Source organism: Canis lupus, chromosome 22, assembly GCF_011100685.1.
Source record: "Canis lupus familiaris isolate Mischka breed German Shepherd chromosome 22, alternate assembly UU_Cfam_GSD_1.0, whole genome shotgun sequence".
Lineage (NCBI taxonomy): Eukaryota > Metazoa > Chordata > Mammalia > Carnivora > Canidae > Canis > Canis lupus.
The window spans coordinates 34291384-34308432 of record NC_049243.1 but is presented as its reverse complement, the minus strand read 5'-3'; positions in this window follow the sequence as shown (position 1 = coordinate 34308432).

Genomic DNA, 17049 nt, shown 5'->3' with positions numbered 1-17049 from the left:
AAGTCTTTTTTTTTCTTTTAGAATCTTTAGAGTCTTCTGTATATAAGATCATCAGCAAATAGACACAATATTACTTCTTCCTTTCTATTTGGCTGCCTTTTATTTCTTGCCTAATTGCTTTAGCTGTGATTCCTACTACTTTGTTGAATAGAAGTGGTGATAATGGGCATCCTTACCATATCCCTGATACTAAAGGAAAAGCTTTCAGCTTTCACCACTGAGTATGATTTCATCATATATGGCCTTTATTATGTTGAGATACATTCCTTCTATACCTCATTTGTTGAGCATTTTTATTATGCATATGTTGAACTCTCTTTACATCCTAGGAATAAGTCTTACTTGATCATGGTGTATGTTCCTTGTAATGTGCTATTGAATGTGGTGTTCCACAATTCTTTTGAGGATTTTTGCATCTTTGTTCATCAAGGATATTGTCCTATAATTTCTTGTGTCCTTATCTGACTTTGATATGGGGATAATGCTGGCTGACCTTGTAAAATGAATCTGGGAGTGTTCCCTTCTTGACTTTTTGGAAGAGTTTGAGGAGAACAGTAAAAACAAAACAAATAATTCAATTTTAAAAATGCAAAAGACTTGGGGTGCCTGAGTGGCTCAGTCTATTAAGTGTCTGCCCTCACCTCAGGTCATGATCCCACGGTCCTGGGTTTGAGTCCCACATTGGGCTTCCTGCTCAGCAGGGAGTCTGATTCTCTCTCTCCCTCTGCCCCTTCCCACACTTGTGCTCTCTCTCACTTGTTTTTTCTCTCATAAATAAATAGATATATTAATTAATTAATTAAATCTTTTAAAAATGTAAAAGACATGGATAGATATTTAATCAATGGAGATATAAGAAAAGGTGGTAATCATCAGATAAATACAAATGAAAATGAAAGTGAGATACCACCTCAAACCAGTTAAAATATCTATTAAAAAATTGATAAGTCCTGGTGAGGATATGAAGAGATTTGAACCATTGTATACTGCTCTTGGGACTGTAAAATGGTACAGCCAAGATGGAAAATAGTACAGAGTTCCCAAAAAATAAAACATTGAACTACCGTATGATCCAACAATCCCACTGCTGTATATATATCCCAAAGAATTTAAATCTGAATTTTGAATAGATATCTGTGCTCCAATGTTTATTGCAGCATTATTTATAGTAGTCAGGATAACAATCCAAATGTCCTCCACAGATGTGTGGATAAAGAAAACATGGTATATACATACTATAAAATAATACTCTACTTTTAAAAAGAAAATCCTTTCCAAATCCTACCATTTGGGACATCATGAATGTACCTAGAAGATATTATGCTAAGTGAAGTAAGTCATAGAAGTGAAGTAAGCCATAGATAGACATGTACTGCATGATTTTACTTATTCGGAGTACATAAAATAATCAAACTCTTTTGAGAACCACAGAGCAGAATGGTGATTGGCAGGGGATTAGAGGAAGGAGTTATGGGAAGATGTTTCTCAATGGGTATAAAGTTGCAGTTTTAAAGAGAAGAAGTTCTGGAGATTTGCTATACAACATAGTCTGTATATAACAAATATGATAGTATACACTTGCAAACTTGCTAAGAATGTAGATTTTTTTTAAAATTTTTATTTATTTATGATAGTCACAGAGAGAGAGAGAGAGAGGCAGAGAGAGAAGCAGGCTCCATGCACCGGGAGCCCGATGTGGGATTCGATCCCAGGTCTCCAGGATCGCGCCCTGGGCCAAAGGCAGGCGCCAAACCGCTGCGCCACCCAGGGATCCCAGAATGTAGATTTCATTCAAAGCATTCTCAAAGCATGCCATACACATACACACACAAAGGAAACACAAGAAATATTTTGAAGGTGATGGATGTCTTTGTTACCTTGTGTGTGGTGATGGTATGATAGGTGTATGCAATGTCCAAACTTAACAACATATACACATTAATTATTTGAAACTTTTTGTATGTTAGATATCCCTCAAAGTTTAAAACAAAGAGTGTGGGAAAAGTAAAGAATTCATTTATACTATTTCCTGGACTTTTTATGTATGATGATTATCTTATTTTTTTAAGATTATTTATTTATTTATTCATAGAGATGCAGAGAGAGAGAGAGGCAGAGACACAGGCAGAGGGAGAAGCAGGCTCCATGCAGAGAGCCTGATGTGGGACTTGATCCAGGGTCTCCAGGATCACACCCCAGGCTGCAGGTGGCGCTAAACCGCTGCACCACCGGGGCTGCCCATATGAAGATTATCTAAAAATAAGTTGATATGTCTAGTAATGAGGGATCCTTACCAATATTACAAAATTCAGATTATAGCTAGGACGTTACAAATTGGACACATAACATTTAGCCCTTTCTTTCTCTAGTTTATTAACTACAATCAATTTTTTTTCTTTTCTTTTTTTAAAAAAGATTTTATTTATTCACGAGAGACACAAAGAAAGAGGCAGAGACATAGGTAGAGGGAATAGCAGGCTTCACATGGGGAGCCCAATGCAGGACTCAATTCTGGGACTCTGGGATCCTGCCCTGAGGTGAAGGCAGATGCTCAACCACTGAGCCACCCAAGCATCCCATATTTATCAATTTTCTAATAGAATTCTAAAAGTGCTCCAAAAATCTTAATGTCTTTAAAGTACTTTATCTAAACTTTCCTTTGTGTTAAATATTTTGCAAGTTGTTCTGATCTTTAAGTGATTCAGCTAATGGCTGAAAGTTAGATATAGGGTTTCCACTGCTTTGTCATTTGTGAGCTCTGCTGGCCTGACATTCACCCTCTATAGCTAGATTGTGCTTCCAGAGAATGACTTCTGCAATCTTTATCCTTGCTCTGATAGAGCAGGCATGTAAATCAAGTCTTTCTGTCTGTTTCCCTTTTACATTGTGCTTTTAATTCATTGTGATAGATTTTGTCTTTCAAGTCATGCCAGACCTACTAGGATTGATGTGCTTTTCATCTGTCACTCTCTTCACACTGTTTGATTAAATTGGTTCTACTGCTTTCAGGGAGACAGGCTAAAAAGCCTAAGTGGCTATTTCTAACTCAGTCATGTAATTCAATTTTTTTTACTATCCAATTCTAGTCATTAGCTTGGGTTGGGATACAAAGGAATTACTATAATCTGTAAATTTGTCCTCTAACACACTTTGCAGACAAGAATTCTAAATAAAATATCATAATTTATATTCAAAGTAGTTTTATACAGATTATGAAAAATACATTTTGAGATTATATTTTGAATTTAATATATAACTTCTGAATACCAGTTATCTTATTAAAAATGAAATAAATGTAAACATGCTTCAACAAGAAGTAAAAAAGAAGTCATTATTTCATGATTCTTTTTCCCCTGATATATAACTGAAAAGTTTATTGACGATGTAAGAATCATGATATTAATGCCATGCTCTAAGTTAAGCTTTAAAAGTTATTCTAGGAGAGGCACTTGGGTGGCTCTTCAGTTAGGCATCTGACCCTTGGTTTCATCTCAGGTCATGATCTGGGTGGTAGGATTAAGCCCTGCATTGGGCTCCACAACCTGTGGGGAGTCTGCTTGAGATTCTTTCTCTCCCTCTCCTTCTGCCCTTCCCCCTGCTTATACTCTGTCTCTGTCTCTCTCTCTCTAAAATAAATAAAATCTTTAAAAATCCAGAATTTCTGGTTCTGGTATTTAGAGCTAAAGCCAAACTCTGTTTTTTGTGCTTCACTAACTAATCTATAAAATGAGAGAACTGAATTGACAAAACTTTAAGATTATTTTTATCTCTTCAAATTCTGTATTCAGTTTGTGTGTGTGTGTGTGTGTGTGTGTGTTTGTGTGTGTGTGTGTGTATTTCTCCCTATCTTCTCTGGATAGGAAATTCAATGGAGATGAAATTTGTAGTTACTGTCATGAAATACTCTACTTCAGATGTATAATGTGATTTTATTTTAATTTTAATTTTTTAAAAGATTTTATTTATTTATTCATGAGAGACACAGAGAGAGAGAGAGAGAGAGGCAGAGACATAGGCAGAGGGAGAAGCAGGCTCCATGCAGGGAGCATGATGTGGGACTCGAACCTGGAATCGTGGGATCACATCCTGAGCCAAAGGCAGATGCTCAACCACTGAGCCACCCAGGTGCCCTGATTTTATTTTTAAATGTTTACATATATTTGCATTTTAAAACTCTAATCCTTATTGAGATATCTTGAAATTTTGAGAAAACTGAGTTCAAATCCTGGTTCTATTCTTGTTATGTGATCTTTAAACATTTTCCGTCCATGTGAATGTGTACGCACACCTGTGTGTATACTTGTTTATATATATTTTCTTAATCTACATGTGAGAATAGTGATAATTCTTACTTTATAGAACTAATACATTTGGGATAGTATGTGGAACACACTAAATGTCCAGTTGATTGAAGCTACATTAAAAATCATGAAGTTCGATAATATGTCATCTATAATTGACTTTCTAATACTCCACATTCTCTAGAAACTTAATGCTTATACTGTTCTTTTCTTTATTTACAATACCTGATTCATGTAGTTTAATTTTTTCCTTACTGATAAAACAGTATATCACTAGTAATGACCATGGAGGTTTCTGGAAAGACAAAGATACTACATACCTCATTACTGTCAGGTTAAGTTATTTGGACTATATGTAATATATTGGTCTCAAGTATAAAGAAAGGAACTTTCTGGAGATCATTTGGTGTATTTACTATATGATTCATTTTCTATTGGGCATAGTTCCTGATTTCTACTTTTAAAAAATGTAAAGCATAAGAGACACAGTTTCATTTATCTAATGACATCAATAAAGGCAAAGTTGCTGGATTATTTAGTATCCACTTGCAGTTTCAGATTTTGTGTGTATGTGTGTGTGTGTGTGCAGAAGACCCACGTACATATCAAGTGAATCAGATAATTGATCACATTCATAGAAACTTCATTTTTTGCACACTTGTCTTAAGTCCTTAGGGCTTAGTGATGAGAAACTGGATTCCTAAGGGATTTAGAACAAATAAATCAGCCAGAATATGCATAGAAATATATCCAGTGATGTGCTAGTAGTGTTTAACCACTGATTCCCTGGGAAAAAATAACTCAATGTGTACATAAGCATATGAATCTACTCTGAATTTTACTGATCTATAGGATATATAACACCAGTTTTACAAACAAAGCTACAAAAAATAATATTTTTTATTATAAAAACATGTTGCCATCAACTCTCATAAATTACTTTTATTGATCTTACCTAACTCTTGTATCAGTAGCCAAACTATGGTTTGAAATTATGCACTACACCTAAGTGTAATCTGTATAGTTTTTATGGCTCCAGATGATTGCTTTACCTTAGCAAATATATTTTCAAAATTGGATATTAAGCATTTTTCACATTAAAAGTTATTTATGTGGTAATTAAATACAAAATAAAGACAAGAAAGTGACCTTTTTTTTTATTTCAAGTGAATAATAATGTCTGAAATGTTTTGAAAATGTTTTCTAAATTATGACAGATTTAAAATAATTTAAATATCTCAGTATAGTTATGACCATCAAGCAATAAGGCATGAATTAGAGAAGGAGCATATGAATGTGAATTTAAATTTGAAACAAGAGGCAGTTGTCCCTAGGAAAAATTATCCTCCTTATATTATATAGTTATTATCTTTACTTTATCTGGATGTATGCTGTTTCTTCATAGTTTTCCTCTGAATACTTTGAGTTTAAAGTTCATTACTAACTGGATAGATGATTATTAAAACTCTTGAAATGCCTTTGGAAATTTATTGAATGGGAAATAAAATGAAGTGGATAAATAGAAGAATAATCCATTTAAGACCACCACCACTCAGCTACCATGAAGGGATAATTTATTTCCATATGTGGCTCATCAACTTAAGAAAAATACTTTTCTACTCTGACATTCTGGAATGTATAAAAAACTTGATCATCAGGTAGTATTTGTTGTGAATTTCATCTAATATCTAAGATACTAGACATCTTTTCTGACAAAAGTACTTTAAGAACAATTTTTCTGCCTAAGAAACTAAAAAAAAAAAGACATAAACAGCTAACCATAATTAAAGGGGAATTTTAATTTTAAAATGTTGGATTATTTTTTAAAGATTTTATTTATTTGAGAGCATGAGCAAGTGTGGGGATGGCAGAGGCAGAGAATCTGAAGCATACTCTACTCTGAGTAGGGAGCCCCAGGCAGAGCTCAATCTCATGATCCTGAGGTCAGGACCAGAGCTGAAATCAAGAGTCAGAGGCTCAACCGACTGTACCACCCAGGTGCCCCTAAAAGGCCATTTTTAAATTGTATTTTATAACCTTAACACATAAAGATTGATTTGAGAAATACTGTTACTATTTTACTGGCAATGTTCTTGGTTTTCTTTGAGACATCCTTCCTCAAACCTCAAAATATATTTTTGATTCACTTGGTCAAGATTATGGACATCTTTTCAAATTTAAGAATGTAAATATGTATTTTGTGTGGGAAAGTGGATGTTTATAGTGACACATGTAAGTATAAAACTATATGAATTATAGTAAACATGATTTAAGATAATAACTATATAAATATTCATGTAAATAGCTGTGTACTTTTTTTTAAAGATTTTATTTATTCATGAGAGACACACACAGAGAGAGAAAGAGAGACAGAGACACAGGCAGAAGGAGAAGCAGGCTCCATGCAAAGAGCCCAATGTGGGACTCAATCCCAGGTCTCCAGGATCAGGCTCTGGGCTGAAGGTGGCACTAAACCGCTGAGCCACCTGTGCTGCCCTAAATAGCTGTGTATTAATGATTATGTTTTAGATGCATTTTTATATCTTGTTAATGTATTTTGTATTCCAAATATAAATTCTTAATTATCACTATGCATTGAGAAGTTTTGTCAATTAAACAACAACAACAACAACAAAAACATTTCAGTACAACAAATTGGTATTATAACTCTAGGACATAGTAAGAATTTGTTACATAATTTAGTATAGTGTAGAAAACAGCAAGAAATAAAAATTATCAGTTACATAGTCATTATAAAATCAGTTTATGTGAGCTTCTAAAACCTCAAAATTCACATGAAGACTAAGATCTATAACTTGAAATAAGGAATCTGAAATAAAAATTTAAGTTGAGTAAATTTAACATGTTTATCCATTGAGATAAATGCATTGCTAAGGCCGTTGCCTGCTATTTTATGAGTGAGGCTTTTGAAATATTTATATAACAAATTATGAGTGGAATTTCATAAAGAAAGGCCATGCAAACAACCATAATTCCAATATTATGGTTTTCTACAGTTTGGTAATACCCCTCGTTTTCTTATATTTATTAGGAATAAAACTCATTGTCAACTCTATTTAGAGATTATATTATATATTAAGTGAAAAGCCTTGAGGCATTGGGAAATGCAGTGACATAGGCCAGGTGGCCTTTGCATATATGATATTATTTATATAGATTAATGTAGAGATTAAATAAAATTATATATATATATATACAGTTATGGTTCAGAGTGTATACCAATACCACAAAGTCTCATGGATACGGGTATTATAATGTTATTATTAAAAATTTTTTTTGGTAATACAGAAATGTGGTTCTGGCACAAGGATAAACACATAGACCAATAGAATAGAATCAGGCGTCTGAAAATAAACCTACACATATATTATCAGGTGATTTTCTACAAGGGTGCCAGGATTGTTTAATGTCAATAGAATATGCTTTTTGGCAAATGGTGCTAGGACAACTGGATAGCCACATAAAAGAATGAAGGTTGATCTTACCTAACACCATATACAAAATTTAACTCAAAATGGATCAAAGGCCTAAATGTAGAGTTAAAATTACAGACTCTTAGAAGTAAACATGAGTACATCTTCATACCTTGAATTTGGCAAAGGGTTCTTAGCTATGACACCAAAAGCGTGAGAAACAATGGGAAAAATAGGTAAAATGGACTTCATCAAAATTAAAACTTTTGTACTTCAAAGTACACAGTAAAGAAACTATAAAGACAACCTACAGAGTGGGGAAAAAAATGTTTTTAAGTCCTATATCCCGGGCAGTATAGGTGGCTCAGCGGTTTAGAACCGCCTTCAGCCCAGGGTGTGACCCTGGAGACCAGGGATTGAGTCCCACGTCGGGCTCTTTGCATGGAGCCTGCTTCTTCCTCTGCCTATGTCTCTGCCTCTCTCTCTCTCTCTGTGTCTCTCATGAATAAATAAATAAAATCTTAAAAAAAATTAAGTCCTGTATCCCAACAAGGGACTTGTATCTAAAATATATAAAGAACTTTTACAACTCAACAACAAAGATAACTCATTTCAAAAAATGGGCAAATGATCTAAACATATTTCTCCAAGGAAGACAAATGGCCAATAAATACATGAAAAGGTGCTCAACATTATTAGTCATCAGGAAGATGCATAAAAAATACAATGAGATATCACTTGACACCCTAGGATGACTAGAAATGAGATTGAAATTGAATTGAAAAGTCAGATAACAAATGTTAACAAGGAAGTGGAGAAACTGGAACTGTCCTGCACTGCCAATGGGAATGGAAAAATGGTGTAACCACTTTGGAAGAGTGTGGCAGTTTCAAATGATTAAACAGAGTTGTGATATACCCCCCCAATTCCTGTCTTAGTTATATCCAAGAAAAATTTAAAAAATATGTATACATACACAAAAAACTTGCACATGAATATTTATAGAAGGATTACTGATAATTTCCAAGTGGTGGAAACAACACAAATATTTGTCAATGGACAGATGGATAAACAAATGTGGTATATCCATGTGATGGGATAATATCCAACCCTAAAAATGAATGAGGTACTGACATATACTATAACTTATATAAATCTCAAAATCATTATGAAAGAAGTCATTCATGTAAAGTCCATATATTATTCTATTCAGATGGAATTCCAAAAAAGGGAATCTATAGAGATAGAAAATAGACTCATGGTTGCTTGGGGCTGGAGATGAGGAAGATAGATAAGAGGCTGATGGCTTATTTGTGCAGAGTATTTTTTTGAGGCAATGAAAGTATTCTAAATTTTGTTGTGATAATTGCACATATCTGTGGGTATCCTAAAAATAGCTTGAATTGTATACTTTACATGAGTGAATTGGGTGGTATGTAAATTATATCTCACTATAGTATTTAAACAAAGCAAATAAAGGGATAGTGTGGATATAAAGAATATAAACCTGTTAATCCCTCTACAGCACACTTTTAGTCTTTAAAATCTTTTGCACAGTATCACAGATTGGTTTTTGCGAGTAGTTTTCTTAGAGTGCCATTTGTAGAAATTTATATCACTAATTCCCATCAACTCTTGTGATGTGTGACAGTAAGTCTCCCATGGTATACTTTGATCAAATAAACAATGATGTGAATTTTTTTAAAATCCAGTATTAATGGTTTAAGATATGAAATTAAGAACTAAAGGCAGGATGGGAAGTTCATTAAAAATATCAATTTCAGGGCAGCTGGGGTGGCTCAGTGGTTTAGTGCCACCTTCAGCCCAGGGCCTGACCCTGGAGACCGGGGATCTAGTCCCATGTCAAGCTCCCTGCGTGGAGCCTGCTTCTCCCTCTGCCTCTCTCTTTCTCTCTCTCTCTCTCTCTCTCTCGAATAAATAAATAAAATCTTTAAAAAATATATCAATTTCAGAATCAGCCTTCAGCCAATTGTTATGTCTGTAACCTTGAGCAAGCTTTTAAACCTAGAAAGGACTTGAGTTTCCACAAAGTTAAATTATAGATAATAGTTCCAATTCATAAGTTATGTTGTAAACTAGTACTTGTTAAGCCCTGAGGGTCTGTCAAATAGTAAACATTCAATACCTGTTAGCTATTGGTAAATTATTTGACTAGAGGAGAACATCAAAGTTATTCTTTGGCCCTATATCTGTACATAAATGTCTGTACTTTCTTATAAAGAAATTACATAGTCATGTTATTTTCCAGAAGTTGTCTTCCCATTGACTGCAAAGAAAAAAGGAAAAACTACAGGCTAACTCTGGCTTTTTCTTGTTTCTCAGAGATCAGTTCCTAGTTTTGTCGTTATTATTACTGTAGTAAAAGACCTATGAGATCTACTCTCAGCAATACTTAGGTATAGATCTAGCAAAATTTGTATAAGATCTATATGACATAACCACAAAAATCTGGTAAATTAAATCAAAGAACTAAATAAATGGAGAAATATTTCATGTTAATACACAGGAACACTCAATATTATCAAGTCAGTTCTTCTCAACTTGATCTTTCGATTCAATGCAATCTCAGTCAAAATCCCCACAAATTATTTTTGTAGATATTGGCAAAGTGATCCAAAACTATAAGTAGAAGAGATAAAGAACCAGAGTAGACAACTAAAGTTTGAATAAGGACAACATTGGGGTTGTTGTCCAATGTACCCTGACTTCAAGATAGTGGATAAAGAAATGAATTGTCAAGAGGAAATCAACTATTGAAGCATGGACAGACAAGGAGGGACCATAAATGCATATTACTAAGTGGAAGAAGCTAATCTGAAAATTTTACATACTGTATGCTTCCAAATACATTCTAGAAAAGCCAAAACTTTGGATACAATAAAAAATTAAGTGGTTCCAAGGAATTGGAGATTGAAGGATGAATGAATAGATGAAGCATAGGGGATTTTTATGACAGTGAAAATATTATGTGTAATGATATAATGGTGGAAACATATTGTTATACATTTCCCTAAAGCCATAGAATGTACAACACCAAGAATAAATTGTGATGTAAACTGTGGACTTTGGGTAATTATGAGATGTCAGTATGAGTTCATCAGTTGTAGCAAAAGCACCATTCTGATAGAGATAGAATAGTGATAATATGTGAGGCTTACATGTATGGGAGCAGAGTGTATATGAGAAATCTCTATATCTTCCTGTCAATTTTGCTATGATTCTAAAACTCTAAAAACAGTCTTAAAATTTTCTCTCTTTAGAAATCTGAAGCTCTGTTTGGAATTTTAAAAGTTCACATTACTAAATCATGTCAAATTTAATATGTCAACAAATAAAAGCAAATTTCTGAGTAGGTTCAGTTAAGATTGTAGCTAGGTATTTCAGTAAAAGCTTCATGAAAAGTATAGCATTTAGATTGGCTCTTGAGTGATGGGTAGTATTTTTATAACTATAGAAGAGATGATATTAAGTAGCCCAGTTGATAAGAACAATATATTTAGAGGAGAAGCAAGTCATCTCTTGTCAGAAATAAAAGGCAACTTTGATATGCTGTGGTATGTGCCATGAGTGTTGTATTGCTCTGTGGTAGAGAAAAATAACATGGCTTATAATACAATTACAGGTATGTAGTACACTATAAGAGCATTATAACAATACATGTGTAAGACAGTAAAAGGAACACTTCAAAAGTCTGTTGCATACCATTTCCTGTGTTCCATTATCTGTACCCTAATGATATAAATTGGAAATGGAAAAATATGGCTTAAATTTACTGAAGTTTCATTGCATGAGTACACTCCGTATCAGAAGACACAAATTTAGTTGTTTACAGACAAGTGGAAATGCAATGAATATGTGAAATATGTGTGAACCTTATGATGATGTCCTAGAGAACATGTTTCCCATTTTAAAGAAGCCATCTATAAAGCAGGTACAGTCCATTATTTGCAGGCAATTTTTACAGGTCTTCTATGTCACAGGAAAGTGGATGGATATTAAAATATTCATGTAAAACACTTTGATATTTACATTTATACAACCAGTTAAGTTTTTAAAATATGATGTGGAAAAATCTCGTTTGTTAGATACATTTGTTCTCTGTGCTACTAATTGGCATCTTCAACCTAAGTACAAATAGGCTGGCTAATTCAATGCTATACTACCTCAAATATTCAGGCTTAAATGATCACAAATATTACTTCTATTCATGATGATCTTATGTGACCATGGAATTCTTTGATTTAATTGCATGCTTAAATATTAGTGCTTATTTTCATGAGCACTGGGTATTGTATATAAGTGATGAATCACTAGGTTCGCACCTGAAACTAATATTGCACTGTTTATTAACTGGAATTTAGAGAAAAATCTGAAAAAAAATATTAGTGTCTCACTTTAGTGACACAACATACACACATGTAGTTACACATGTGCACACATGCACATTTACACATATATGAGAATATAGATATAAATCCTGTAAATATTTTTTGCAGGCCCTTTTTTAAAAAGATTTTATTTATTTTAGAGAAAGAGAGAAAGCTCACAATTGGGAGAGGCAAAGAGAGAGGGACAGAGAATCTCAAGCAGACTTGTACCAAGCACAGAGCCCAGTGTGGGCTTGATCTCACAACCCAGATATTATGACCCGAGCCAAAATCAAGAGTCAGACACCCAACTGACTGCACTACCCAGGCATTCATTTTTGCAGGTGCTTTTAGGATTCCATTTCAAAATCATCTTTATCATTTATTACTTCAAAATCCACCTATACATTCACAATTTGTGTTGGCTATAGGGCACAGATTAATATTATCCTACACTCATTTATCTCTTTCTAGTATAACTTAAGATCTTAAATTTTCAAAGAACTATTTTTTTACTTATCATCTTTTCTTCTTATATAGATATATATGGATTTTACTCCCAAGAGCAATTAGTAATCAGAAATGTTGTGTAATGTATTAGTGAATCTTTTTTTTTGTTTGTTTAATTTTATTTATTTATGATAGGCACACAGTGAGAGAGAGAGAGGCAGAGACACAGGCAGAGGGAGAAGCAGGCTCCATGCACCGGGAGCCCAACGTGGGATTCGATCCCGGGTCTCCAGGATTGCACCCTGGGCCAAAGGCAGGCGCTAAACCGCTGCGCCACCCAGGGATCCCCTGTATTAGTGAATCTTAATTGAAATCACTTTTCAGGGGATCCCCGGGTGGCTCAGCGGTTTGGCGCCTGCCTTTGGCCTAGGGCGCGATCCTGGAGACCCGGGATCGAATCCCACGTCGGGCTCCCTGTGCATGGAGCCTGCTTCTCCCTCTGCTTGTGTCTCTGCCTCTCTCTCTCTCTGTGACTATCATGAATAAATTTAAAAAAAAAAAAAAAAATTTAAGAAACACGGACAGTGACTCTCTGGTAACAAATCCGTCCTTCCTAAGCTGAAGAATTTTATCAGAAAACTTATCCCAGCAAGAGGAAGAGAAATCCCTTCTCACTTGGGCCCCCTCCCGCCTTTCTGTCTCACTTCAGGGGTGAAAATTCAACCAGTGGGTCACAAAAATAGATTGAGGAAACTACAGCTGGGGTCTGGAATTCAGTCAAAAGATTACAGAATGTTTTTCCTCTTCATCTTATTAGATCACTAACCAAACTGCAGTATCATAACAGTGGATTACAAATCACAGATGACACAATCATTCTAAGAAGCCATGGATAGGAAACCCCAAAGATGAGGAAGACAAGTACACTAGAGGAATTGAAAGTCTCTGGTACCCATATCTATAGAAAACATTAAAATAGTTCAACTTCTATGCAACCTAACAAATTTTCTCACTAACAGCCCATAGATCTGAGTTTCTATTAGATAATATACATTTGTCTAGCAATCAGCAAATAATGTAAAGGCATGGCATAAGGCAAAAAAAAAGTCTTTAATATTTATTTAAACTATTTTGTAATTGTATTCAACTGACTCCCAATTTCTCAACTCAAATTACAACCTGAATATCCTGTTTCCTTAATATTCTGTGCTATCACTAACTTTTATATTTGTGTATATATATATATATATATATATATAGTAAACATGTATATTTACATGACAATGTAATAAAATTATCCAGAAATTAAAATTATTGGAGGAGAAACTGATGAGTTGTATAAACAACATCCCCAATGTCATGGGACCTACAGACTAGTAGGGAGGACTAGTTATTAATGACGTAGTTTCAAAGATGAGGGAGGAGATGAAAAGGAACTCTAAGATTCTTTGAGAGGGTATCATAGTACTAATCAGATTTTAAAAGTTTTCTTTAAGAAGTGGCATAATGTTGTAATGTGTTCCATTATATTATTGTAATGGGTAAGTGTTCAGTACATTTATTTTAATCATTATTATACATTTTGGCATCTGGATTACTAGTTAAATGAATCACCTTACTTGTCTAAGAAACATGGGCACAAGGAGCTAGATGATTCAGATTAAAAACAAAATCATTTTCTCTCTTTATTTCAAGTTGACAGAGATAGATATGAACAGAGTTGCCAAACCACCATTATAATCAAACTGTCCATTTTATTCAAAGAGTTTTTCAGGAAAAAGTAATTGATATTCAGCAAATGAAATTATTTTATTAATTTAAAAATATGCTTTTTTTTTTCTTTTACATCTTCAAAACTATTTGTGTCCTTCAATGTACTCTGTACTCTTTTATGGTCTACCAAGACCAATTAGTCATAGTACCTTTCAGGAAGAAACTTTAACATCCTCTTTTGAGTATATTGGTATGAAATTAAAATATCTCACATTTTAAACACATCATATAATCTGTCTTCACTTGCAATATGATTTGCTGCTACATATCTTTCATTTCACATTATTACATCCAAACTCTGAGTTACAAAATTTGCACATAAAGCTCAACAGATGGAGTTCTTAAATTTCATCCAGCAAACAATAATCTACCACAAGTGCTTAAGAGTTCTATTCTAAAACATTGAACAGATTTAAATCTAGTTTAGTACATGCATTCCTAAGTGAAAGAGCCCTTTTGAATTTGATGCTTGCTTAATTGTTCAGTTTAAGGGTATAGTAGTTTGAAGATAGTCCTTTAAAGTGAAAAAACAAGCTTTTGTTTTATGTTTCCCCAAATTTATAGGATACATATTTATTATTGTATAGAAAAATTAAATGGAGAAAGACAATACTTAAAAGCCTGATACAAAAAAAGCCTAATACAAAATTATGGAACAAATGGTTTAGTGCTATTCAGTGATTTTCTAAATGAAAAATAAAATAATTCTGCTTAGCTTGGCAAAATTAATCATCTCTGTGTTAAATGTATATGTCTAAAACTAAAAAGCATAATTTGCATTACCATTCAGTGCCTCTGGATAATTATAATTGTATTTGTATATCTACTTTGAATTTTATGAATATATTTTCTACCTAATAACATCATTGCACCAGTTGGTTTATTTTAATGTAACATAATTATTGCAGAAAAAAAGGCTAATACTGCTGGCAGTCATTTTGCATCACTACAACTGTTGGTATATTAATATGTTTTTCTTTATGCATGTAATGTATTGGGAAAAGCTGGCTTTTTAATCATTAATGTTCAATAAACCCTATATGACATATGCATACTTTATTTTCTCATAAATTTTTAGTTTTCTAGGACAAACTATCTGGAGGTATTGGAAAAAAAAAGCATCTATCTTTCAATCTTTATTCAGAGAAGAAAAAACAATTTGACACATTAGGTAAGAATAAAAAGTATTCTGTAAGTAGAAAGTTCATATTATTTTAAAATTATTTAATGTTAGAATAAGAGTATTGATATAAAATTATTTACTATAAAAATTAATTACTATAAATAATTGTGTTCCTTTCCTTCTTAAAAATCAGACCACGAAAAAAAAATCAGACCAGGGCAGAAAAATTCCTTTGAAGGTTGAGAATAAATTATTATTTATCTTTATCAATGATTCTTTAATAGTTTCTAATTATTTGCATAGGTAACATCTCTCTTGCTTCCCCTTTCTTTGCCAAATGCAAGTACAGTGACAGAATGATGAAAATATCTAGGCACTAAACATATTTCTTTGCCAAGTTTGTTTGACAGTGGTTACCAAACTTTATCACTAGCTAATTTTAAGATAAATAGCTTACCTATGTAGCTTAAAGGTAAAGAGAAAGAGTTGGCAATATGATATAAGTAAGAGAAAAGATAGTTTGTGTATAAGAGCAAAAAAAAAAAAAAGGAATGAGTGCATATTTATTTTCTCTTTTCACTTGTCCACTGTTTAGTGCTAAATTCTGTTCTTGTGATCAGTCCTAGAGAGGAGAAAAAAATTGAAACTGTACTTTTATAGAAAAAAAACTGGTATTTTTAGTTTAGAAGAAAGATTGTGTGTGTATGCAAAGTCTGTGTCTGTATACATGTGTGTTCTTAGGCCATTCCATTATCTTTTTCCTGCTTCCTACTATGAAATGGATTGATATTTTAAAGATCACAAGGAATCTCCATTTGAAGGCTTATTTGCTGATTCAAGCAGAAAATACATGCTAAGATTTATAATTCTGTGGTGACAAAAGACATTTATTTTATTGACTCCTCTTGGATAGGATAGTAGGAGAGAATATATGTTTTCAATCTGTTTGAAATGAACTCCTTTTATTTATTTAATAAATGGCTTCTAAATAATCAGCAAACCATATTATATCCCAACAATTTTATGTTTTTGTTGACATAATGAAATATCATAAATTATCATAAAGGGCTATTTTGGGATGCATAAAATATACCAGTAATAGTTTTTTATGGCTATGGATACTTGGGCTGATGTTACATAAAAGAAAATCTGTTGCAACTCTTTATTTTCTTTAATCTGAATTTTCCTCTATTTACTTGCATCCCTATGAATGCAACTGGTTCCTTGCAGTAGTTCCATGATCAAGTTTCTACTTTGGATTACAAATAATAAGAAGATAAGTGCTGATCCTTTGCTCTCAAAAAATACATGGGTATATACATGGTTAAAAGGCATAATTTTGAAATTTTAGAGAACCTTTGAAAATCACCTATGGATCCTGGCCTTCTGGCTATAAGTACAGGCTATTTTCAAAAACTACCATCAAATCTAGCCCTTAGCAGGTGTATTATTTTCTGTCCTCTATAATGCTTATTTTCTAAGTAGAGAAAATCCTATTAATTAATGAAGAATAGTATACACATATATTTTTATCAGTCATAGTAATCAACTAGGTCATCTACTGACTCACCAGAAATGTG